A 26618-nucleotide genomic window follows, 5' to 3' on the forward strand; every position below is an offset into this window, starting at 1 on the left:
ATAAAAGGCAAATTAAAGCATGCAGGATATGCTAGCTTGGGGGCATTAAACCCCCCTATGAAAGAGGGCAAAGCAAAGTGTGTCTTTTTGTGTGTTTCCTTGTCCTCACTGTGATGGTTGCGGTCCTGAACAATTTGTGGTTCCCTTTTCATCCTTACCAGTGTGGAAATTTAACTTCAGGGGCCATTTCAATAATGGAGAACTTCTAAAAACGACACATTTCCACCGGCTTTCAACACAGGAGAAACTTAAGGTTGCTGTGCAAAATAGCCTTGAATCACTGTTTATGTTTTGGACTATCCTTTCTCCTGGCATTCTTGTTTCCCCCAAGAAGAGAACCTTGGGAAATGTATATGATCCCTCTCTGTGCATTTTAAAGAGTCTTCATTCCAGGTGGACTCTGTTTCTCCTGTACAGGTAAATCCTCAACGTACAAACTTTCATTTAGTGATCATTCAAAGTTACAATGGCGCTGAAAGAAGCGACTTATGGCCATTTTCCACACTTAGGACAGTTGCAATATCCCCGTAATCAAAACTGAGCCATTTGGCAACTGACTCATATTTATGATGGTTACAGGGATCCTGGGATCATGTGGTTACCTTTTTTTAAAAAAACCTTCTGAAAAGCAAAGTAAAAGAGGAAGACACTTCACTCTAACCTGTGTTACTAACTTAACAACTCCAGTGATTCACTTAGCAACTATGGCAAGAAAGTTGTAAAATGGGGCAAAAGGAACTCACTTGACAACTGCCTCCCTTAGAAGCAGAATTTTGGGGCTCAGTTGTAGTTGTAAGTCAAGGACTACCTATGTATAGAGATGAGTACTCCATATCAGGGGTCTCCAACCTTGGCAACTTTAAGCCTGGTGGTATTCAAATCCCAGAATTCTGGGAGTTGAAGTCCTCCAGACTTAAAGTTACCATGGTTGGAGACCCCTGCTCCCTATCAAAGTAAGAAATACTCAGGTTTCATGCAGTACTTCACAGCTTCTGCTATCATTACCCACGAACATTTGCACTGTTAATCCTCTCTTCCTCCCGTCTGTCATTACAGAGCGTGTGATAACCTTGTGAACTGTTGTGTAGCCTTTACAGGCTCCCGCCTTTCATATGTAGTGTTAGATCCACCAATTCTTATACAGATGCTCAGCATTCAATCCTGGAGGCCTCACTCCATCATCAGGTAATTAGTATTTTCATTAACTTGCTTATTGTCAAGGAAAATGAGCCTTGATCATCTAATTTTTCCTCAAAGAGTTGAATATTGTAATATATCTATAATTAATGCACTTGATGCCACAAACGTGTAATGGAGTAAAGATCTGAGCTAGCTCCCAGCAGTCATTGTCAGTAAATGTTTGATGAATAAACAGAGACTTTCTAATGGGAAATGGTGGCAACTTTTATAAGCAGACACAATAAAGACTTTATTAACATACTTAAGAAACATTCTGGGAAATAGAATTGAATGCATTATTACTGTAGACTCCTTTTGTGAAAAGTAAATTTTTATCATCCCTGAAGTAGGCTTTCTCTTGCTTAGTGGAAATCACTGTGTGTTTCCCTTAAAGAACATCCAATATTGTAATTTGGAGGAAATATTTGAAATCAGCTGTCCTATTTCATATTGAGAGCTGATTCAACTTTCTGTCTCATTTGGATTAGCAAATCTGGTCGAAGCTGTGAAGGGGATCAAGCTGCAAGATATGTATTTTCTTGTAGTGGAGGATAACAAGGTGAACAACGGCATTTGTGATGAAAAGAAAGCTAATGTGTAAAATGGCTGATTAAAAGATTATGAGTGTTAATAGCACAATGTAATGAATGAATTTAAATCTCCTGACAGAATCTGAGCGAGCTCTAATCAGCATGAGTTTGAACCTACTATAATAAAGAGATACTTATTGCATTAACATCTGGCTCTATGTCACATTGAAGGGAGATATGTGTGTGTGTGTGTGTGTGTGTGTGTGTGTGTGTGTGTGTGTGTGTGTAAAATAAGAAACAGATATCCTGCAATCTCCGGAATTTAAAATTATATTTATTGTACTTACCAAGCTTTCATCAGCCTCTGCTGACATCGTCAGAGTATTAAACTACCATTACAGAGATCTCTGCCTTTATATATCATTAATCAATTTAGCCCTTGCACGCGTGAACTTGTATTTTTAGAATAGTTTGTAATTGTGTGTGTGTGTGTGTGTGTGTGTGTGTGTGTGTGATTACGGAGTAGAGAGTTTCTGACAGAAAGTCACTTGAAGAGACTAGAAGCATTTTCTAATATGGATTTACAGGTGGCTATTACATATAAGTTGGGTTGACAAAATCAGAAATGAGGAGGTGATAAACCACCTGGGAAAGCCAAGGAAAATCATCAAAACCATAAAAAAAAGCCAAAGTTAGAATATTTTGGACCTGTGATGCAACACCCGGAAAAATACGCCATACTTCACTTAATCCTCAAAGGAAAGATTGAAGGCAAACTAGGTCCAGGCAGAAGAAGGACAACATCATGGCTTCCAAATCTAAGGGACTGATTTGGACAAAACTCAGCAGCATTTTTTCATGTGGCTGTTAATAAAAATAGGATCGCCAACATGATCGCCAACGTCCGATGATGGATATGGCACAACAAAAAGATTACTATTAATTGGATTTTAATTCCTTTGTATTTATCAAGGTTCAAGCACAGTATTTTTTGAAAAAGAATTATTCTGTAAAACTTCTGAATGTGCCAATGTGGATGTATATTTCATGCCTGCATTTTAGAAAAATATATGTAGAAATGTAGGCATTAGACAGAAACATTTAGAAAACAACAGGATTCCTCAGTATGCTTCTCATAATCAATTCTCATGCATGCTCCACATTATAAGAATAATTTATTGATATGGAGATTCATTCTGCTTAATTAAACAATATGTGAGGAACATGTGCCATTCTGTCTTTGGAAGGTGTTTTGGGTGTGTGCATATGAGCATGTATAAGCCAATGTTCTCCTGCAAAAAATGTGTGTGTGTGTGTGTGTGTGTGTGTATTCAAAAACAAACAAATTCCAATAAATATCAATATGGATTTCTGAAAATTCTCTAAGAAATCCTGGGGTCATAACAAAAGCAGAGCAAAGCTTATTCTATAAGACAAGTTACTTTAATTACAGACATGCAGGTTGAAAAATTAATACCAAGAGCAATAGCACTTAGACACATGTACCACTTCATAGTACTTCACAGCCCTCTCTAAGCAGTTTACAGAATGAACATATGGCCACCAACAATCTGAGTCCTCATTTTTCTAATCTTGGAAGGATAGAAGACTAAGTCAACCTTGAGCCAGTCAGGATCGAACTGCTGGTAGTGGGCAGAGTTAGCCTGCAAAACTGTACTCTAACCCCTGCAGGAAGAGGACACAAGCTGTAATCAATGGTTATAGTCAATCATGAGGACTAAACATGTTTCCATTACAATGATAGGACAATACACTGGAGGTGGCAGATAGCAAATTGATACTCATGAGTGTAAATGTAGATTGTTGTTGACAACTAAAATTTAAATTAGAAACAGACCAAAATATTACTACTGTACATAATATTGAAGCAATATTTTGATTAGTAACTGATCATTATAGACAACCAAGAAACATAAACAAGGGAAAATAATCCAATACTGTATATACGGAGATCAGTAATAACTATAGTAAGACACCTCAAAATATAGTCAGCAGTAATTGACTACATGTATAAACAAGCATCTTAAATGTTTATGGATGCCAGATAATGAATTCTGAATCATTAACTTACTTGAACATTATAAATATGAATGTTACGCAATGATTTCCTATCTTCAAAATTCATTAAGGATCTTGAACAGTAAGTCGGCTACAAATAGTTCAGTTGTCATGTAATATTAAACATTTATGTTCTGATTATCAGATGTTCTGAGTAACCATAACCTTAATTAAAGTTAGAAGGGTGGAAATTATAATAATGCCAAAGGTCTGAAATGGATGATTATTCTTAGTAAAAGTTATTTTATTTGCTCCTTTAGAGAGAAGCTTTTTCCCCCCTCTTTTGACAGGGAGCAGCCTAATATTGGGAAAATATTAAAAAATGATTTTTCATATTGGTGCTGATATAATTGCACCAAGGTATTCTCAAAAGTCTTTTTTCTTATCCACATATAAGCAGATCCACACACAGTCTATACAAATCATAAATATATTATGCACGCACTCATTTAAGACATGAAATGAAGGGTTTAAAAAAAACAAAATGTGCATTTCTCCCCCCAGTTTCACAGTTTATATCCCTTCTTACATACAGGAGCTCATCATCTAAATGTACCGATTTGCCGGCGTATAAGACGACTTTTGCCCTAAAAACATGCCTCCAAATGGGGGGTCGTCTTATACGCCGGTAAATACATTGTCACTCGGTGCAAGAGCGACGGGGCGGAGCTCCGCAACTTGCGAAGCTCCCTTTAAGCCCAGCCGGAGTCTCTCTTCCTCCTCCTCCCACCCACCCACCCACCCTCCGCCCGGCTCGGGCGCTGCGGAGGCCAATCTGGAGGTGGGGTGGGGGTGGAGCGGGAGGGTCTCTGGCGGGGCCGCTTCGCCCAGCCAGCCCCGAGCCACGTAATGGCCCAGGGAGTGGGGGGAGAAGGTGGTGGGGTGGACTGTGGCGCCCTCCTTCTGGGCAGCGGGCGGGGCGGCAATTTGCTCCTCCCGCTTCTCCCTCCCTCTTTGAAAGACTGGGAGGGCTGTGCTTGGGGCGGGGGGATGTCCTCAGGAAGTTCCTGATGGGACCCCGCTGGGCAGGGCCACCCAGCTCCCGAGCTGCTTTCCAGGGTCCCCTTGGGAAGAAAAGGGTCCGGTGGGCGGTGGAAGAAGGCGAGCGCCCTCCTCCCGCCCCTGTCCCGTCCCGTCCCTCCTCTCGTCCCCTCCTCCCTCCCCGCTTAAGAGAGAAAGATCTGCCTCCCCTGCACCGAGCTTCCACCCGGCGCCGCGTCTCCTGGCCAGCGCGCGCTTGCGACTTGGGAACCGGCCAAGCGACTTTAAAACCGAGCGGAGGCCAGAGATAGCCGGAATTACCCTCCACACCACACACACACACACACACACACAGAGAGAGAGAGAGAGAGAGAGAGAGAGAGAGAGTGAGTTGGCAGCTGTCCATCCCCACCCTTGAGTCCCGATGGCACGCACGCGGGGCTGTCACAAAGAAAGGGAGAGGAATTGAGTGCCAGCCTGAGAAAGGCGAAGCTGCCTCTAAAGCATTTTGGTGGCTTTGTAAGTTTGGGGGAAAGGGGTTGGGGGTGTCAATCAAGAATTATATCCAGAATACCCCAAGTGTTACAACTTACGATTTGCCGGCGTATGAGACGACTTTTGCCTTGAAAAGCATGCTCCAAGTGGGGGGTCGTCTTATACTGCGAGTATATAACAAAAACTATATTTTGAGTGGAAATGTTGGGGGCTCGTCTTATACGCCCAGTCGTCTTATACGCCGGCAAATACGGTATGTTTCTAAACTGTGTGTCTAAATCGTTTGTTTCCTTTCAGAGGCAGTATATTTCTGAAGATCAGAACTTGACTGTTGGAAAGTTAATGATGACTTTTTCAAAGTTTTTAAAATGTAATGTAAATAAATGCAGTTTTGGAAAAACTCAATCCAGGTAATAATAATATGAGCCAGGGAGAAAGAGAAACAGAAGAGTCCTCGAGTTATGACCATAATGGAGCCCAAAATTTAGGTTGCTAGGCAAAACATTTGTTAAGGGAGTTTCGTCCCACTTTATGAATTTTCCTGCTGCAGTTGTTCAGGGAATCATTTCATTTGTGAAGTCAGCAACAGCTTTGTTAAGTGAGTTCGGATTTCCCATTGACTTTACTTGTCAGTAGGTCGTAAAAGTGGATCACATGACCCCAGGAAACCCCAACCGTCATAAATATGAACCAGTTGCCAAGTGTCTGAATTTGTGATTATGGGACCGTGGAGATGTTGCAATGATCGTAAATATGAAAAAAAAAAAAAACAGTTGTAGAAGACTTTTTTCAGCTCCATTGTAACTTCAAATGGTCACTAAATTAACTGTTGTAAGTCTAGGACTACCTGAATAGTTGAGGAATACAGAGAAGTTGGGGGCAACAGTTCATCCCTTTTACTCGGTGGAGTTCTTAAGCTACTTGTCTAACTCAAGGGTCTTCAAATTAGCACATTTAAAACTTGTGGATTTCAACTCCCAGAATTCCTGAGCTAAGATGACTGGAGGAGGAATTCTGGGAGTTGAAGTCCACAAATCTTCAAGCTACCAAGTTTGACGACCCCTGGTCTAACTCATGGGAGCAAACTTACTCCATGGATGCATTTGAATGCAGCCATGCATTCAGCAGGTGGCAGCACCTGTTTGGTTTTCCCTGGGCTTAAAGGCTAAGCAGGATTGAGCCTAGTTAGTAGACAGAAATTCCCTGCGAGACAGCCAGGGAATTTCACTGAGGATCATTTCAACAAGCCTCCATCAATAAGAGGATGAAATGCAAGATGGAACTCCAAAGCTATGAATGGGGAAATTTCAGAAAATTTTGACCCAAGAGAATGAGAAGAACAGACAAGCATAAACAAGCTATGGAAAGAGGTTGTCATATCACTTCCGTTCAGAATGCCACAATTGCAACAAATACTTGTCGTCTATTGGACAGAAAAACGCAAAGACCAAAGATACTTAGGAAAACCCTGCCTAGTCTTATTCAGCAGAGAGCTTGCTAGATAGAATCAGTTTGAAAATCTTCTTTGCCATTAAAATACTGCGTGCATTTATACGCGTGACATTAAATAGAAAATAAAACACTGAAAACATCCGTATTCAATATGTTGACGGGAACAAACAGGATATTTGAACAGACAACGAAGGTAATCTATCACAAAAAAGAATTGTGACTGTATTTTACCTAACTCAAAGAGTTGTGAAGATGCAGTGAAGATGCAATGAAGGGATATTCTTGGAGTCCTGGACAAGTGGTGGGACAGACACCTAAGGAAACAAACCAATATACAAATGATGGTGAACAGATTTGAACAACACTTCAGATTTTTCAAAGTCCTTTGTGTTGATTTTTTTTTTAAATCACAAGTTGTGGCTTAAATTGGATATGTTCTCCCACCATTTGCTCTACCCATGTCTGAATCTGTCGCCAATACTTCCTTGCTTGATTACATTTCAATTTCAATTATAAAATTATATTTCAATCAACTTTTGTTTACATGTCCACCAAGCATTATAAAATGTCCCTTCATTCTGTTCACAATTCTAACATGCATTACTCATGTATGTACTCTGCAAAAGAAAATTCCATATTTAGTGCAATAAATCACATCCCCTCATGTCCTGGACATAAACTGCTTCAACTCCTTCCCTCAAAACAACACTACAGAGCACTGCACACCAGAACAACTAGACACAAGAACAGTTTTTTCCCAAATGCCATCACTCTGGTAAACAAATAATCCCCTCAACACCGTCCAACCATTTACAAAGTCTGCACTACTATTACTATTAATCTTCTCATCACTCCTTATCATCCATCCCCTCCCACTTGTGACTGTATGACTGTAACTTTGTCACTTGTATCCTTACGATCTATATTGACTGTTTCCTAGTATGGTTTGATTGCTTGTATCCTATGACTATTATGAAGTGTTGTACCTTATGATTCTTGGGTCTTGACGAATGTATGTTTTCTTTTATGTATACTGAGAGCATTTGCAGCAAGACAAGTTCCTTGTGTACCCAATCACACTTGGCCAATAAAGAATTCTAAATAACTGATATATTATGCCAAGAAGACCTTTCAATTTGTAAAATAGTTCTGTAGTGTAAGCCAATTTAGTACTTACTCCAAAGTTCAGTGTTAAACATTCCTTCATATTAATGTATATGGATTTGTTGAGAATGGATCACATTAGGAAAATATCAGAACATAACTTTTTATTTAGTCATTAAAGCTGGTTCAGATGGCAACTTCAAGGGAGAACATTTTGATAGAACAGGTGATGTACTGGAGATGAATAGTGTCAATCCCTCCATTTTCTGCACAGCAGTAATGATCCCTCATCACCACCCTTAAATGGCTATGGAGTACATTTTTAGTAACTTTTATAGTCTATGTAATTACATCTAATTTAGCTTTGTGCTGTAATGACTGGCATAAAGAACTAGATCAACAGATTACAATTACACTTCTAAAACATGCCGTATCCATTATGAATGAACAAGAATGCTCTTCTTGACACGCTAGTTTTATATTTGCAAAAGGAATTCCTCCATCCCATGCACCATCCTATGTTCACACCTTCATCAGCTATAGTTGAATGTGGCACATTGGATGAAAAGTTTCATTATTTGTCGTCATATTGATGGGCTCTAAGGTTGAATTTTAAACATATTTTGTACCCATGTCAGAAGCCTCCTGGTTGAAAGGATTAGCTGATCACCATTGCACAAGGGATGCCCAATTGGGGAGCTCCTTTCATGTCCCCAGCTGGAGCTGGAGCAAAGGCCAAGAACTCATCCCATCCCATGGTTGGGTCTCGAACATGGGCTTGCTAAATTTCCAACACAGCATTCTAATCATGAGAGTCACCATGCTCCATTGTAAAGGCTGAGACGACCAGAAGAACAAAGAATGCTGGTCAGCCAGCATGTTCTTCTAGGCCAGGGCTTGTGGACCACAGGCTGGATGCATCACGTGCTGGCCACATCCATTCCCGGTTTACCGAAAGGGAAAAAAGTCACAATATACCACGTGACGATGCCATGACAACATGAGTTTGACACCTCTGACTCAGGTGCATCCAGTTTGCTTCAGAATGGGTTAATGGTGTTGACTGATTTGTGTTGCTGTTTCCTTAACTAAAAGTGCTTAAAATTAAGGTGTATTAAATCTGTTTTGAATCATTCACAATAAATAATTCAGCCCGTGGAATTTAACATCTTTCTCTACTCACAAATTATCCACAAAGAGGTCACTCTTTGGTTAATTATTCAATGAATTTTGCCATGAACATTTCCAACTCAGCAAAAGACTATTGTTCCCAAAGTGTTATGCTGGAAATTGCTGGGATGCTGAGGAACTAGAGAAATATAATCTGCTGAAAAATAAGCTTTGGAGCATCCCATTAAAAACAACGAAGAGTTGTTTCTTGAGAACATGAAGTCTCCTGTAATCCACAAAAATATGTACAAATAGATCTTGCACAAAGATCAGACATTTTAAATTTAACAAGAAACACAACAGTGAACTACTCTTGTATGGTTTCCAGTTCCCTCTCCTCTCTACCCAACATGGATGCATCTATATAGTTCCCAGAAGTTGACCCTAGGTTAAAGAATAGTTTAGTTATGAATTTATAGAGACTTTAATGGGTGGAGAAGGGACGCGGTGGCTCAGCAGCTAAGACGCTGAGCTTGTCAATCAGAAAGGTTGGCAGTTTGAATCCCTAGTGCCGTGCAATGGAGTGAGCTCTCGTTACTAATCCCAGCTTCTGCCAACCTAGCAGTTTGAAAGCATGTACAAATGCAAGTAGAAAAATAGGGACCATTTTGGTGGGAAGGTAACAGCATTCTGTACACCTTTGGCGTTTAGACATGCTGGCCACATGATCATGGAGATGTCTTTGGACAGCGCTGGCTCTTCGGCTTTGTAATGAAGATGAGCACCGCCTCCTAGAGCCGGAAACAATTAGCACGTATGACCTTTAATGGTGGAACTATTTCTCCCTGCATCAATGTGTTTGGATGATAAACTATGCAGGAGATGCTCAGTTATTTGTCATGTGGAAGAAGGCATCCTGCCAAGCACCAGGGAAATCAGGAGATTCAGGCAGTCCAAATGAGTGTAAGGATTTGTTGCAAGTTTAAGCTCCCTATAAAAATCTGAGCTGCTAACAGTCGAGGGAAATGAGCAGGAATTAAGAAAGTATTCAAGGTGGGTGGGACTTAGATCTTTTGCAGGAGTGCAGGCATTTGTGATGTGTTTGATCCCTTACTTGGACTCAGCCTGGTTATCCCCTACATGTTCTCTGGTATCAAGGACAGAAGCAACCTGGAATTAAGGAGAAACTTCCTAACAGTGAGAACAATTAACCAGTGGAACAGCTTGCCTCTAGAAGTTGTGGGTGCTCCATCATTGGAGGCTTTTAAGAAGAGACTGGACAGCCATTCGTCTGGAATGGTATAGGGTCTTCTGCTTGAGCAGAGGTTGGACTAGAAGACCTCCAAGGTCCCTTCCAGCTCTACTCTGAATTGAAAAATTGAATTGTTCCCAGATTACAAAACACTGTTTTAGGAACCAAGTTCCTTCCCATTCTTCCTCTCTTGTACCGGGTTTCTAATTGGTTACTGCTTTCAACATGATTTTAATTTACATAAATAATAATAATAATTACAACTTTGTATTTTAACCATTGTTTGCCACCTTGGAGTACTCATTTCAGTAGAAAGGCAGGATATAAGTAGAATAAATGCAAAATAAATAAGCCTTACACTGTTTTGATGGTACCCTGTTTCTTGCACACATTCACACAACTGAGAAAAGAAACAGAGAAGAATAAAAGCACATACACACATACACATACACACAAATATACATTCAAAGTAATTGAAAGCTGTCTAAAATATGAGACAGGTAACAGATCATGTCACATCTGCAGTGCGATTAGTACAGTTCCAGCAAAATAAGAAAAAAATATCAGATTTATGAGGTTCACATTTTGGATCTATATCTGAGATCCTGGTTGTTCTTATTGCTACTATTTTTAATATTTAAGAAATGTTGTTTACTGTTATGTTAAAGATGAATATCGCAATGAATGTGATTATATCCAAAAGGGATGATTTCTCATCATGAATGGAATGAAGTTACTCTAAGAAAAATATGATTGAACTTTCTTTCAATCCACCTATTTCCCCTCTTTGACTATTATTATTATTATTATTATTATTATTATTATTATTATTATTATTATTATTATTATTATTATTATTGTTGTTTTCCTCCTTACAAATCAGGTGATTTTTTTTCCACCAGAAAAGTACGATAAAGGGAACCTATATTTAATAGTACTTGTTTTGACAGCAGCAAGAATTGTATTCGCACAGTACTGGAAAAATGAGAAAACACCTACAGAAGAAGATGTAATTTTAAAAAATTAGATTGTGCAGAAATGGACAGAGTGGCACTAATAATAAAAGAAAAAACAGACACAGAATATTTTCAAACATGGGACTTGTTTTACAAATGGTTGGATAGTAGAGATAGATATTAGGTGTGGGAAAAGTATTACTATATATTAGTGGTGGGATTCAAATTTTTTTACTACCAGTTCTGTGGGCATGGCTAGATGGGTGTGGGTATGTGGTCATGTGACTGGGGGCTCCAAAGTCTTTTTTTCTTTTTTTTTTCTTTCGCAGCATTCCCCCATGGCCCCGTTTTTAGTGGGCCTCAGGGAAGCCTCCGGGGAGCAAAAACGGGGCATGGGGGGTTGGCTGCATGCCCCTCCATGCCCCGTTTTTGGCCTACCGGGCCTGAGGGAAGCCTCCTGGGCACTGAAAAAAAGAAGCATTTTGAAGCCTTCTGAGGTAAATACAACAGTGAGGGCAACGATCAACTGTGCCGTGCAATTTAGTTTAGCTAGAAAGCAAGAAATCTGATGATTTCCTGCTTTCTAGCTAATCCAAATCACGCGGCACAGCTGATCGTCACCCAACTGATTGTCAGAAATACCAGTTCAGCTGAACTGGTAGCATTTTTTTATTAACGGTTTGAGTGAACCCGGTTGAACTGGCAACATTTCACCTTTGCTATATATAACTAAAATGATCCAGACAATACGCTGTTCACTAAGCACTTATGTAATATAATATGAAAATATGTAAATAAACTGTTAAAAAAAAAATCAGGTGATTTTTTTCCCTCATATTGTTTCAACAGCAGCTTTGCCAAAAGCGGACCCACAGCAAAGTCACAACTTCGTTGAGCTTGTTTTTCTGCAAACCACATGCTTTGTTTCCAGCCTCACTATTGTATTGTCCTGTTAGCACACACAAGATTACAATTATATGATTCAGACGCTGGGCCAGATTTACTGTAACCGCATTCTGCAAACACAGCCCCTTTTCATAGGAAGCAACCCTGTCTCACCCAAAGGGCATCTCCTGAAACCATCTCTCTCTCTCTCTCTCTCTCTCTCCTCCCTCCCTCCCTCCCTCTCTCTCATGCTTGGGTCCTGAAAAGAGGCACTTATTCCCCTTATAATATTTTCCAATAAATACATACGGGGGCAGTCAGATGTCAGTGGAAATATCAATGAGCATCTCTCTCTCTCTCTCTCTCTCTCTCTCTCTCTCTCTCTCTGTGTGTGTGTGTGTGTGTGTGTGTGTGTAAATTAGCACTGTGCCACATGGAGCCCCTGGAACAATGAGCTGCTCTCTGGAAGACCCTTGAATGGAAGCCGATTTGCCTCTTAATCCAAATGAATAATTAATGATAATTATCATGCTGCAGTTATTATCTGTGATAATAATATATCCGTAAGGTGAATAAATTCAATCCGCTACTATGCAGAAATGGCAACTCATAATATTCCTAAGAAATACAGATGTAATTATCGGTATTAATGGTCAAGAAGGAAAAGGAGGTAGAAGGAAAAGATTGCGGAACCAGAAATTCTCTTTTTTGAAACGCAAGAGTGAAAAGATAACTTTTAACAGGTTCGTAGTAGCTGGTGGACTTTTGCTTGTTTTTTTTCATGCCAATGGGAGCTTCTTTCTAATAGTTATGAGTCTCCTTAATTTATTCTAGGAAGAGTTGGGAAAATCCATTTGCTAATTAGTAATTGACATACATCTATTGCATCCTTGCTAATATATTACCTAGGTTTTTTTTTTTAATCCATAAACAGCCTTAGAGGTGCTTGTCAGTCGAACAAATAAATGTAGGGTTGTCCATTTATAATGTATAACCCTACATGTCTATAATGTAGGGTTACACAGTTATAATATCTATACTCTAAAAATCCAGACAGTCAGCAGACATTACTAAATAGCAATAGCACTTAGACCTATATACCACCTCACGGTGCTTTACAGCCCTGTCTAAGCAGTTTACACAGTCAGCATATTGCCCCCAACAATATGGGTCTTCAGTATGGATGCAAGGCTAAATCAACCTTGAGCTGGTCAGGATTGAGTTGATGGCAGTCGGCAAAGTTAGCCTACAATACTGCATTCTAACAAATGCACCACTACAGCTCTGGTAGTGCTCTCAAAGCTATCAAAACTCCTTTTGCTGCCATTTGTGGTTCTCAACCTTGGCAGTCTAGATGAGCTCCAGCTAAAAACAGGTGTATACATTTCTCTGCAATATAATCCAGAGGTTCAATTTCTTCTTCTTCTTCTTCTTCTTCTTCTTCTTCTTCTTCTTCTTCTTCTTCTTCTTCTTCTTCTTCTTCTTCTTCTTCTTCTTCTTCTTCTTCTTCTTCTTCTTCTTCTTCTTCTTCTTCTTCTTCTTCTTCTTCTTCTTCTTCTTCTTCTTCTTCTTCTTCTTCTCCTCCTCCTCCTCCTCCTCCTCCTCCCCCTCCCCCTCCTCCTCCTCCTCCTCCTCCTCATTATCATCCTCATCCTCCTCCTCCTCCTCCTCCTTCCCTGATCCTAATTTTTGTTTCTCTTAGAAGAACCTGGAACCAGATGCCTGTCCAGATGTAAAATTCTCACTTCCTTGGAAGAAAAGGCACAAAGCAATGCATTAAGTATGAAGTTAGAGGTATTTGTGCTCAGCACAGTTCTCTCAGTGCCTTGGGGCAAATATTTCACTTAGCACAATCCAACCCAAGTGCTCAATTTAGGTTATGAAAATTCTCTCCCAACAAGCTTTGTTAGGAAAATGAGAGGCTCCTGTTGTGTGCATACTTATTTGTGCATTTAAAGGATTTGTGGGCTGCGGTCCAAAACTTTTCTCAAGAATTTTTCTCAAATTCTCACAGTCGGAAAGCTAGGAACAAGTCCCATGTGTAGGATCCAATCTGGGTCGGTCATAGGAACCAGAGGTTTTGTCTTCTGCGATTTTAGGCTCATGCTGCAGTGCATCCTCAGAGAATGTCTCTCCAGAGGATGTCTCTAAGTTCAGAGGACAAAACCTCTGGTCCCAGTAACCGATCCAGATTGGATCCCGCTTTTATCTTGTTTGCCATCCAGTTCACACCGGACAGCCTATAGTTTTGATTGACAGAGATATGGATGGAGAGAGAGAGAGAGAGAGAGAGAGAGAGAGAGATAGACACAGGATACATACATACATACATAGATGATAGATGAGGAAATGATGATAGATGAAATAGATAGATAGATAGATAGATAGATAGATAGATAGATAGATAGAGAGATATAAAGATAGATAGATATAAAGATAGAAACATATAAATAGATAGATGATAGACAGATAGATGACAAATGATGATAGTGAAATAGATAGATAGATAGATAGATAGATAGATAGATAGATAGATAGATAGACAGACAGACAGACAGACAAAAGGGAGATAGATAGATACATAGGTACAGATAGATATAAAGATAGATAGATAGATGATAGGGAAAGAAAGAAAGAAAGAAAGAAAGATAGATAGATAGATAGATAGATAGATAGATAGATAGATAGATAGATAGATAGACAGACAGACAAAAGGGAGATAGATACATACATACATGCATACATAGATGATAGACAGATGATAGATGAGATAGATACAAAGATAGACACAAAGATAGACACAAAGATAGATAAATAGAGATACAAAGATAGATACAAAGATAGATAGAAAGATAGATAGACAGATTAAATGAGATAGATAGATGAGATAGATAGATGATAGCTAGACAGAATGACAGACAGACAGACAGACAGACACTGTAGATAGATGCCAGTCATGTAATCTGTCTAGAAAGCATCTTTTAATACAAGGTAAATAATAAACGTACACAAAGCAACTCTGCTTTTTCTGAAACTGGCTGGAATTGAAGATTCAAGATCCAAGAACAACGTGACTCTGTCTGAAATATTCCAGAGTTATAGGATGAAGGGGAATTATGTCCATAAGATATAATAAATAGGGATCAGAACATTGAAGCTGCTTCATTTTGCAGGAGAATGAAATGATAGTAGGAAAAATTGTCCTTTAGAATGCAATAGCCCTGCTAAGCTTCAGCCAAAAATCTTCAACAGCTTCACTGCCATATATTTCCAATGTTTTAGGGCAGACATGAGAGGGATGCTGAAAAAAATAGCACAACAGCTTTCAAATTAACTAGAAAAAACCTACAAAGCTGAAGCAGACTGCCACAGTTGAAATGCAATGTTCTAGAAATAAGTAGGCTACAGTACAGAGAGACTTATTTGAAGACTTACAAGTTGCTTTTGTCACCCACTTTTCTTAAGTCCAATTCATTTTTCCATTTTATTTTCCCAATTTTTAACTAGCACTCACTGGTTGCTGAGCATACTTTTCTAAACCATTACTATTTCTTCCAAAAGATTTTTGATTCCCACATACAATTTTGCAGGCTGCCAATCCGCTGTTTCCTCTCTTAGAGAGTTGACAATGCCACTTTGGTTAGGTAAGCAGAAAACAACAACAACAAACCACAGTTCTCCAAAGACTAAAAATAGAAGGATTAAGGACTAAGAGGTCATCACAAGATCATATGTATAAACTCTATGTCACATATTTTCTTCAGGGAAAAATATACTTTTTTTTACATTTTTCTTCATCATTATACAGATATCCTAGTTACAAAAATGGGACATATGTGCCATTATAAATGCAGAATAACATGAGTCTCTGAATACCAGCATGAATTTTGCATTTTTAATGGTGTTAAACTACACAGATGTGATATATACTCTCTTCTCTCTGCGTGTGTATGTATGTATATGTGTAGATAGATAGATAGATAGATAGATAGATAGATAGATAGATAGATAGATAGATAGATAGATAGATAGATAGATAGATGATAGATAGAGACAGACAGACAGACAGACAGACAGAGAAACAGAGAGACACAGAGAGATGATAGACAGATATCAATTATATATAGTTATAGAGATTAAATATAGATATAGATACACAGTTATAATAGATATAGATTAGATATAGATTGGATATAGTCTAGATATACATAAGATATAGATAGATAGGTATAGGTATATACATACCATGTATGTGTCTATATATATTTATATGTGTTAATGTATGTATGAGACAAAAAATAGTGGGGGGGTTGAATTTGTCTGTTTTTTCTTGCAAATGGTTGGGTTTGTTGTTGTTGTATTTAAAAAAGGCTGTGCCCTTTATGCAGTATTTTCTTGTCTCCTCCTGAATCTCCCTAACCACAGTACCCAAGTGCCACTTAGAACTTGTAATAGTATTTGATCCCCTGAGTAAAAGGAACTTGAAGATGTATTATTGATTTATATTTTCAGAAAAAAAAAATCAGGCTATTACGTATGTGTGGGTTACAGGAGCCCTTGGGCAGATCTGTGCAATAATAAACCATTTTATTGTTTATGCAAATGGTAACCGAATTATTCGCAAGCCAGATGAATTACACAATGCCAAATGAAGGGGGGGGGGGGGAGGGAGGAAGCAGGGAAGTTGTCTGTCTCTATGTGAAGAATGTGGATACAGCTGGCTTTGTTGGAAGAGTGTTATTTATTTCCGAAGCTAATTTATCCTGAATATTATTTGCATTAGGCACAGCGGGTCAACGAGTTTTAAAACTGAGGGGAGACCTGGATGATACACTCACTCATAAACCCATCCTACTCTTTGTATTTGGGGTGGGATGGGGGCATTTACAAGGCAATATACTGAGGAGGGTGTGTCCCTTTACAGCCAAAGCCATGTTGGCTGGAACTCTGGGAATTGTAGTTCATTCCCATCTGGAAACGTTGGTGAATGTGGCTGTAGTTCAGAGGTCTCCAAGCTATGCTGGCTGGAGAATTCTGGGAGTTGAAGTCCACAAGTCTTAAAGTTGCCAAGTTTGGGGACCCCTGCTGTAGTTAGTAGATTGCTTTTCAGAAATTTGTCCTCGGAGAATTTGGTAAGAAAAGAACACATAGAAAGAAAGAAGACAAGGAGAAGCAGAGGTGGTGTGTGTGTGTGTGTGTGTGTGTGTGTGTGTGTGTGTGTGTGTGTAAGCAGCAAGAACAAGAATTCCCCTGAATGTGTTTTCATCAAAATTACATTTAGGCGGGACAAAAGAAATCAAAGATATAAATACAGATTAGGCGAGACCTGGCTCAAAAACAGTAACTGTGAGAGGAACTTCGTGGATGATCACTTGAATATGAGCCAGCTGTGTGCAGCAGCAGCCAAAAAAGCTAATAAGATCCTGGGTTTTATAAACAGAGGCACAGACTCAAGATCATGTGAAGTATTAAGTACCGCTTGATAAAGCACTAGTAAGACCACACCTGGAATACTGCAACCAATTCTGGTCACCACATTACGAAAAAGATGTGGAGACTTTGGAAAAAGTTCACAGAAGAGCAACTAAGACGATCAAAGGCCAGGAGACAAAAATAAATGAAGAACGGTTGCAGGAACTGGGTATGGCTAATCTAGAGAAAAGAAGGATTAAGGATGACATTCCAATATTTGAGGGGCTGCCACAAAGAAGAGGGGGGGTCAACATATTTACCAAAGCACCAGAAAGCAAGACAAGAAACAATGGATGGAAACTAATCAAGGAGAGAAACAACTTGTTGACAATAAAGTTGAATCTAATCTAATCTAACCTAAACTTGGAGAGAAACTTCCTCGTAGTGAAAACAATTAACCAATGTAACAGCTTGCCTTCAGAGGTTGTGGTACTCCATCACTGGAGCTTTTAAGAAGAGACTGGACAGCTACTTGTCTGAAATGGCATAGGGCAGTGGTGGCTAACCTTTTCGGCACCAAGTGCCGAAATGTGTGTGTGCCAGAAACCGGAAGGGCAGCTCCCTGATGCGGGCGGGTGGGCATGCCAGAAACAGGAAGTTGAACTTCCCAGTGCTCACATGCACGCTGGCCATCTGGTCTTCCGGTTTCTAATGTGCATGCGCACGCAAAGACCAGTTGGCTGGCACACGCATGTGCTCCAGGGAGCTACTCTTTCAGTTTCTGTCATTCCCACACACGCAAAGACCAGCTGGCTGGCACGCATGCATATGCCAGAATAAAACCTAGAAGAGCAATGGGCGATGGCTGGCGTGCCCAGAGAGATGGCTCTGTGTGCCACTTGTGGTATGCGTGGCATAGGTTTGCCATCAGGGCCATAGGGTCCCCTACTTGAGCATGGGATTGGACCAGAAGACCACCAATGTTCCTTTCCGCTGTATTCTGATTGATTGAAAGGTCTTATATCTTTCACCAACTGTTCTTATGAACCAACCTTTGGAACAGATGCAGTTTAACTCAAAACATGACAGGCCTAATGCCTGACTGTTATGACTCAGTCTACTTCCACTTGAGGATTTCTGCTTTAGCTTGAAAGCATCTTCAAAACTCTATGCTGGGCAGTCAAACGTACTTGCTTTGGATTGAGCTGCAGCACAAGAGGAATTGGTAAGTGTTTGTGTCCTTGCCAGTTTTTTTCCTCATCCTGCACTTTGCAGCCTACACTCAGTTCTCTGGTAGACTTCACAGCCAACTCAATCCTTCCAATCAGTTTCATGGTTCCTGTAAAAATAGGTACTTTTCCTTGCTTAAACAGAATCTTTTATTGGCAAATCTCACCTTAATCCTTCCCAGTTTAACAATCCTGGTTAAAAGCTCCCCTTCTGTTTCTTACTTGGATAAGCAGTGTGCGCACTAAACTTTGGCCTCCAACTGTGGTTGTTGCTGGTAGAGAAAACATCTGCCTATTAAACTTCAGTATTATGCCATCCTCACTGCTTTCAGCAGCATTTCAAATGCAGAAGAAATAGCATTTTCCCAGCCAGGCCTCTGTCTTCTCATTTAAACAGGTCATATTTGGCAGGGAATATAGGCAGATGCATATACCCTGTGTTGTAAACACAGGGGAGGATATAATTTTATTCTCTCTCTCTCTCTCTCTCTCTCTCTCTTCTTTCTTTCTGTGCAACAAGGCTTATAATCTGATTTAGACCCTGATGTTTTAACAATTTTTGCTAGAAGATGGGGTTTTTTTTGGGGGGGGGGGTTTGGAATCTGCTGGAAGTTAGTGATGTAGAATATTTTGATAGGGAGAGAGGACAAGAGAAGAAACATCCAAAATATTGTCATATAGTTTCACTTAAAAAGAAACCCACAAAATTGGGCAAAATATTTGCAGAATTTGTGAATGAAAGAAAGCTATTAGTTTGTAAACTTGTTGGCTACCTACCAACTGTAAGCAAATCCAACAGATCAGGACAAATGCCATAAATAAATTTAATCTGAGTCTCTGGATATTCAGTAAATATCCAGGAATTTTGGAGAAATTAAATTTTAAAGATTAAAGATATGACTCTCCCCTTAAGGATTTTTAGTTCAACCTAGCATGCCCATGGGTCAGTGATGAAGGGATTTGTATGCCAACTAGATGTGGAATGTAGAAGGCTGGATAAAAATATCAATGGCCAACATAATAGCTATAGCAATAGCACTTATATACTTCTCCATAGTGCTTTACAGCCTTCTCTAAGCGGTTTACAGAGTCAGCATCTTGCCCCCCAACAATCTGGGTCCTCATTTTACTGACTTCGGAAGGATGGAAGGCTGAGTTAACCTTGAGCTGGTCAAGATTGAACTCCTGGCTGTGGGCAGAATTAGCTTGCAAAACTTCATGGAATTATTAAGGAATAATCCAAGCAGAGTTTGATATATTGGTTAATTTACAAGTTGCCAAGTCCAGCTAGCTGAAATATTGGTTTAATTGGTTGGCAGCCAATACAATGGTGACAAATCACCTTGAACAATCTAATGGTCAATCTAATAGATGATACACAGGGAAAGTATTTTTGATGAGAACAAAAGATAAACAGTTGTCAGTAGACACGATGGAAATACTATGTCAAAGGTGGTTCTCCAAGAGGCAACTGTACTTTCTTGTTTTTCTTTGAAGATGTTTTGCTTCTCATCCAAGAAGCTTATTCAGCTCTTGACTGGATAATGAAGAATGGAAAGATTTATGTTCCTTGCAGTCATCTGGCCAATTTATACTCCTTGCAGTCATCTGAAGAAGCTTCTTGGATGAGAAGCAAAATGTCTTTGAAGAAAAACCAGAAAGTCCAGTTGTCTCTTCAAAAAGCACCTTTGGGACAACCATGACCTGGATGACTGAGAATCTCCATAGACAATGGAAATACTAATATTAGTTAGTCCAAATTACAAATATATTACCGTATGTTCATTAAAAAAAAACAGTCAATATAGCCCAACTGGATAATAATAGGTCCCAACACCTACTGTTTGGGTGAATGGAATATAATAATTGCTGTTCTTGTACAGGTTACTTGTTTTGGTGTCAAGATACTGTACTTTGATATGTGATCATTTACACATAGGAGAGATGAGTGCTATACCACCGATGCTCCCTGTAGCACATTCCAGTCCAAAGTGGTTGAATGGGGCAGACATGGAAGAATAGAGAGCTAAAATACACAGCTGTGTTATGCTATTACTACTTTTGAAAAGCATTCAGAATTTCAGTTATGGCAGGATAACTAGAAAAAGCACTCAGAAGGTACTACACTTATTATGATTGATTTAGGTTGATGGCTAATTTGATTGCCAACTTGGAGCACTCATTAATATATAAACACATACGTATGCAGGCACACAAGATTGGCTGGGAACCCCAACATCTAATGAAATAGTTCCTCCCTTATCTTCTGCATATGGACCATTCCTGACTGCATATGATCCTCAGCTGTTATGTCTGCGCACAGCTAGAAATCCAAATGACCCAGTTACTCTTCCTCGCAGCCTAGTGGATTTCTTGCCAGCTGGATGGTGGGACAATTATTTTTATTCCAACACTGCTACAAGCACAGCTGAGACAATTCACATTCACATGTATGCAGAAGTATCTCCTACTCCAATGATCAATGTATTCATCCATGCAGGTGAGAGCCGGTAGAATTCTGCTGAATGCTCAAGATAAATTATGCTGTCACATACAAAGCTTATGTCTCCACTTGTGGAGAATCTGGCCACTACTCACACAGTTGCTTTACTAGCCCCCTTTCTAAAAAGCAGGAGGATGCTGTAAATTGGGGAACAGGGTGATGTATTTTGCTAACAGATGCCTTAGCCACTCACAATTACAAAAAGAAAGATGTTGAGACTTTGAAAAAAGTGCAGAGAAGAGCAACTAAGATGATTAAAGGCCTGGAGACAACAACATATGAAAAATGGTTGCAGGATTTGGGATTGACTACTCTAGAGAAAAGAAGCAGTATTCCGATATTTGAGGGCTACCACAAAGAAGAGGGAGTCAACATATTTACCAAAGCACCAGAAGACAAGACAAGAAACAATGGATGGAAACTTGCCTGAACCTGATTGGTTACACTGGGGTGGACAATGAAAGAGAGAGAGTTATGGAAGGAAAAAGTAGAATTTAGGGATTTTGGCATGCGATTCTCAGTTCTGGCTTTGCAATAGTGCAATACACTTGATCTCTAATAAACTATACCTTTCTCAACAAATGGAGTGAGGATCATTTCTAATCAGAGGTTTAAGTTGTAACAGGTCTGACACCACCATTCTTTCCTTCAAATTCCTTCAAGAATTAAGATAATGGATGATGTTTATACTCAGATCTCCCACTCACAATTGGCAACCAATATATAGCCTCCCTGTATATATCACTGGATTGCATACTTATATAGCGATGGGTTAGCGCTTGATTTTTTTAAAAAAATTCATTTCAACCCAAAGCTACGTTTTGTGATTCTAAACTAAAAAAAAAAGGAGTGGGGGGGGGCAAATCCAAGATCCTAAGAAATGGCATGTTTGATCATTCAAATGCAAACATCTGTGCATCAGGGAAGCTTAGGATATTGCTGTCTAGGAATGGCTTCCGATTTGTAAAGCTAGCTAGTTCTGCATGATGGAATAAATTATTCCACACTCTAATCACGAAAGACATTAAGGAACCTAATTTATTCCACAGGGCTGCTGGAATAACTTGCACTTCTGAGCTCCTTCAGATGTTGAGTCACTAGAGGACCCAAATTGACAAGGGAGTAGGGCTTCTCCCCCCTTAAATAAACCTTAGCTAAGCAAAGACTTCCACTGTAAAATATAGCACTTTGGGAGATGATGTGTGTTTCTGGGACTTTCTCAAAGGACCAGACCTTCATACATCAATGCATTGATTACAATGAGTTTAATACATAGGATTAAAATTATCCTCTGGTTATCCAATAGAAATACATATATGTTTTTATATTCAAAAGTCCAATATAATGGCTCGTGTGATCTGCTGTCGCCGGGGCAGTGGGTGGGACGTGGGGGGGTAATTTTGTTATATTGTACTATATTAATTTATTTGATTCTTTTTGTTAGTTTTATTGTTTTAAATGCAGTTTTATATTCTGTAAGACGCCTTGAGTTGCCATGGGTGAATAGGTGGCAAGATAAATTCAATAAACAAACAAATAAAAAAATACTTGCCTCTCCAGAGGTGGGAATAGAATAGAATAACAGAGTTGGAAGGGACCTTGGAGGTCTTCTAGTCCAACCCCCTGCCTAGGCAGGAAACCCTACACTACTTCAGACAAATGGTTATCCAAGATCTTTTTCAAAACTTCCAATGTTGGAGAATTTACAACTTCTGGAAGGAAGTTGTTCCACTGGTTAATTGTTCTAACTGTCAGGAAATTTCTCCTTAGTTCTAAGTTGCTTCTCTCCCTGGTTAGTTTCCACTCATTGCTTCTTGCCCTGCCCTCAGGTGCTTTGGAGAATAGCTTGACTACCTCTTCTTTGTGGCAGCCCTTGAGATATTGGAAGACTGCTATCATGTCTCCCCTAGTCCTTCTTTTCATTAAAGTAGACGTACCCAGTTCCTGCAACCATTTGATGCTGAAGATATGATGCCTGGATCAATACAGGAGTTCCAAGAAGAAAAAAAGGATCCCCTTTCTCCCATGGAAATGTAAGGAGAAATACAAATCAGTCTAATCATTTATGTTTCAGATAATGAGCTAAATTACAAATAAGCTATAATTTTATATGGGGATGAGGCATGAAATTATTGTTATTTTTACAGCAATGTTCTAAAATACACATAATTAGAATCTGGTTTGTTTCCTGGGTTCAGCCAATATGTACACACCTCACCTATCCTTAATTAAGCACACATTATTCCAAGGTTTGGTTATTTGCAGGATTTAATGGGCGTCGCAAACCTACTTATGACCATGAAGCAATCACTCTTCTCCAAATTCTACTTTTTCCCAAAGGACTGCAGCCATGCACTTCCCTTTCCTGTGATTCCATTTCCATTTCATTGCACTCATATTTATTATCTATACAAAACCACTGGTGAGATCATCCAATAACACAGGGTGAGGAACTACTGTATCAATACACTGGGGATAGCTAGTGTTATATCTTCACCCAGGATCATTCAAATGATGCCATTCTGGTTTTGTCTTGGTGTCTGGAGGTTAGAGTGGTGTGCATGGGACAGAACAGGCTTCAGCTTAACCCTAGCAAGACTGAGTGGCTTTGGGTTCCAGAGCCACTGTTTCCAAGGATTTTCCATTTCTTGTTCTGGATGGTATTGCATTACTTCTTCGACTCATGGGTCCTCAATGAGGTTATGGATACTGATATACAGAATTTATATTTATATATACAGATTAACAGATGGAACAGATACCTTAGAAACAGATAACAGATAATCAGAGTTGGAAAGGACCTTGTAGGACATCTTGTCTAACCCCCCGTCCAAGCGGGAGACCCTACACCATTTCTGACAGATGGGAGTCCAATCTCTTCTTGAAAGTCTCAAGTGATGGCACTCCCACAACTTCTGAGGGCAAGGTGTTTCTATTGATTGATTGTTCTGTCAGAAAGTTTCTCCTTATTTCCAGGTTAAATCTCCCCTTGTTCAGTTTCCATTCATTATTCCTTGTCTGGCCTACAGGCACTTTAGAAAATAGCTTGACCCCTTCCTCCTCTCTGTGGCAGCCCCTCAAATATTACAACAGTGCTATCATGTCTCCCCTGGTCCTTCTCTTTACTAGACCAGCCATGCCCAGTTCCTGCAACCGTTCGTTGTATGTTTTAGCCTCCAGTCCCCTAATCATCCTGGTTGCTCTTCTCTGCACTCTTTCTACTCTCTCAACATCTTTTTTATAATGTGGTGACCAAAACTGGATGCAGTATTCCAGGTGTGGTCTTACTAAGGCTTTATAGAGGGGTATTAGTATCTCACTTGATTTTGATTGTATCCCTCTGTTTTTGGCTGCTGCCACACACTGTTGGCTTATATTTAATTGGTTGTCCACTAAGACTCCAAGATCCCTCTCACAGTTACTGCTATTAAGCATGGTTTCACCCAGACTATATGTGTACTTTTGGTTATATGTGTATTTTTTACTTCTTCTTCTGCACATGTTGCTTTTGATTCCCAAGCATATTGGTTGCCAATATATTGGTTGCTAATATGCTTCCAGGTACAACTCAAGATGATTCCCTCAAGTTATTTGTGGGATAACCTCTCTCTGAACTTTTCCACCTGTCGCATCAGATTTGGCATGCAAGGTATGTTACAGGACTTGTTCATCGAAGGCTTTCTCCTGGTCAAATCTAGGAAGGTAGACAGGATTTTCTCTCACTATGTGCCCTGTGGAACATCAATCCATCAGAGATCAGATTGACCTTGATGCTGTTGACCTTTTGAATTGCCCTAAAAACATTGGATCTCAGAGCTTATAAATACATTTTATTGAATGTTTTTGTACGGCATTTGTATTTATAGTTGTTTTATTGCTTTTATGTTGTCTACCAATTATCTATTTATTGGTGAATTTTGTTGGTTGCTGTTTTGTTTTCTGTTTTTGCCAGGGTGTTGTTATTGTTATTATTGGTAGCTACCCAAAGTCACCTGTTCGAGACAGTCAGCCATATAGATTGAATGGATGAAGGAATAAATGACTACAAAAAAATCCAAAGGAATTTTTTTTAAAAAAATGCTGCCCCATCAGTACACTCTGAAAAGATTCCAAAGTTTCAGCCTGCCATTTCTTATGCATTTCCACTGTCAACAAAACAACAACAAGCACGCACACAAAATATAACCCTTCAGCAACTATATGTGCACTTTTCTTACTGAGATATACAGTAGGCAAATGAATGTTTATTCTTAGTGTAAAACATTTTTTCTAATGCCTCTATATAGTGGGACCCCTTAAAATTTTAAAGTCTGATAACTGTAAAGTTCATATTTGACAAAATAATATGTGTTCAAAGCTCAAAAATGTTATTATCTCTCCTTTATAACATCCCCCTACTTGCATTTAAGCAAATGCCAAATTGCTCCCCTGAAAAGTAAACTATTGCCTCCATTGACTTCTGGGGTACATTCTCAAAAATCACCACTGAAACATGAACTAATTTTTGTGACCGGTGTCAACATTCACAGTTCTCCCCAATTCATATCCACACCAATTCTCTGATGTTTCTACACCCCTATAACATTTAAATCTCTAGCTATAAATATAAACAGAAAATAACACCGGGGAAATCAGGAGATTCAGGCCGTTCAAATGAGTATAAAGATTTATTGCAAGCTTAAGCTCTCTACAAAAATCTGACTTACTAAAAATCAAGGGAAATGAGCGGAATTAAGAAGGCATTCAAGGTCTTAGATCTTTTAGACTCATGACTGATTATGCACTTAATCAGTCTCCTTTAAGCAGTAGTGGGATTCAAAAATTTTTACTACCGCTTCTGTAAGCGTTGCTTGGTGGGAGTGGCATGGCTTGGTGAGAGTGACAGGGGAAGGATACTATAAAATCTCCATTCCCACCCCACTCCAGGGGAAGGATACTGTAAAATCTCCATTTCCTCCCACTCCAGGGGAAGGGTACTGCAAAATCCCCATTCTCTCCCCATCTTACTAACCTGCTTTCCAGCTCCATTCTCCTGTGCAGGGGAACCAAATAAGACCCAGCTGATCAGCTGGGACTCAGGAGGTGGAGAATAGATGGGGGTATTTGCTAGTTCTCTGAACTACTCAAATTTTCTGCTACTGGTTCTCCAGCACTGAATACCACCTCTGCCTTTAAGGACTGAACCTGCAGTTCCTAAAAACTGGAGGCCTCTCCAGTTCTAACAACTGCTTTGTATCTTAGAAAAATATCCATTTTAATGAAAAATCTGAATGGGATCCATAATATAAATGTACTTGCCCTTTCGAAAGACACACACGCCAATCTAGATTGATGTACAATACAGTGACTGCCGGATCATTATTAATGGATTCATACTTCGAAGTCTTAAGATGCTATAGTTGCAGAAAACAATGTAATAAACAGCAGTGACATTTTAGTTTGTAAACTGTG

At 39.5% G+C, this 26618-nt stretch overlaps 1 long non-coding RNA gene across 1 annotated transcript in view; it reads left to right on the forward strand.

Moving 5' to 3' along the window:
• The window catches only part of LOC148130598 (uncharacterized), a 39673-nt gene extending 33746 nt beyond the window's left edge, over positions 1-5927 (forward strand). Inside the window, exons 2-3 of the long non-coding RNA XR_015749932.1 lie at positions 1057-1185; positions 5562-5927. This is a non-coding gene — a long non-coding RNA (uncharacterized LOC148130598). The remainder of the gene's footprint in view (positions 1-1056; positions 1186-5561) is intronic.
• The last annotated feature ends 20691 nt before the right edge of the window (positions 5928-26618 follow it).

Source organism: Notechis scutatus, chromosome 5 (assembly GCF_049901735.1).
Source record: "Notechis scutatus isolate UNSWTSFEM ecotype Mainland chromosome 5, rNotScu1.2, whole genome shotgun sequence".
NCBI lineage: Eukaryota > Metazoa > Chordata > Lepidosauria > Squamata > Elapidae > Notechis > Notechis scutatus.